Below are 1,376 nucleotides of genomic sequence, written 5' to 3'. Positions count from 1 at the left end.
ATACTTCGCGTATAAGAATCCAACTATCGCAACGGGACGAGAGATTTTCGTTAGTAAAATAACCGCTGGCTCGCCGAGAGACGAAGAAAGAATAGTAAAAAAAAACAAAAGAGAAGGAGAATAGAAATCGGAGAGGATGAAGGCGAGAGAGAGAGAGAGATGAGGGAGAGAAAGGGAGAATTCAAGTATAAGCGCCGTAACTGCGACAGTTTGCTGCGCCACGACGGCCGAAGAATGGACCAAATGAAGCCTTCTAAATTTCAACACCCTCTTCGTCGCGCGAATCTCCCTATCTTTTCTCCCTTCAACCTCGTTCCACCGAACGGCGGAGTCCGCGGAGTCGCGGCGCGGTGCGGCAGTGGTGGCGACAGGATACGAGAGAGCCTCGTCGTCCGTGAAACGCACGCGATGCCGGCGTACGACGGGGTGGCGATGACGCAAAGTCAGCGCGGGCCAATGGACTCGGCTCTGGAAACAGCCGGAACGGGTGCACGACTGCCGGCTCGCGATTGGGCGTGGCTCCAAGGGGGGCACCCTCGACTCTCCGCTACCGATGGGGTGGGGGAAATCCCCAAAGTGTGCCCCGGGGTGTAATATCATACCGCTAGGTGGATAAATAGACGTAGCGCGAGGCTACGTCGGCGCGCCGAGGGGTTAGAGACGAAGGGAGGAGAGAGGCCGCGCGCGCGCGGATAGGAGAGAGATGACGGACGGAGGAAAGTAGGGGGAAGAGACGGAGGTTTCGGGGATATGCGAAACGCGCGTAGGGAGGATAGGAAGGAGGTGAAGAAGGAGGAGGAGGATGGGGAGGTCGCGGATGGTTGCTCGAGGCCAACCGGGGAAGAGGTGGGGTCCAGGTCTGGTTAGAAAATGGTCGCGAGAGGTACGTAGCCCGGTGAGGGGGCGGAAAGGGGAGTAGGGACTGCGCACGGGGTAAACGAGAAATCGTGGAATCGGGCGACTGCAATGTGCACCGCGACGACGGTGAACTAGAACAAATAATGGTTGTAGTCAGCCTCAGCTTCCGAGAGGTATTTTCCAGTCTCATAAATCGCGCTCGGGCACGCTCGGCGGGGAATGTGGCCTCCACAGAGGAGTACGTTTTGCGAGAAACGCCGCTTATACCGGGAGGGAGGTTGACCTATGATGAGATGAGAAATATTGGTAAATCCAAGGACGGTGCAGAATTGATATTAGATGTCTGACAAAGTTAAAATCCTAAAACAAGTTTTTCCTGGCTTTGCTGATATTTCTTTTTCCTAAATAAAGAACTGTGATATGAATAGAGAAGCTTCCGAAATGAAAAAAAGCAGCTCTTGATCTTCTCATTACTGTTGTCCCTATTGTTGTCTTATTACTTTTTAATTTATCAAGTT

The sequence above is a fragment of the Atta cephalotes genome (genome assembly GCF_000143395.1).
Source record: "Atta cephalotes unplaced genomic scaffold scaffold00016, whole genome shotgun sequence".
NCBI classification, from domain to species: domain Eukaryota; kingdom Metazoa; phylum Arthropoda; class Insecta; order Hymenoptera; family Formicidae; genus Atta; species Atta cephalotes.
The sequence above is the reverse complement of the archived record's forward strand: the minus strand, read 5'-3'. Positions refer to the sequence as shown.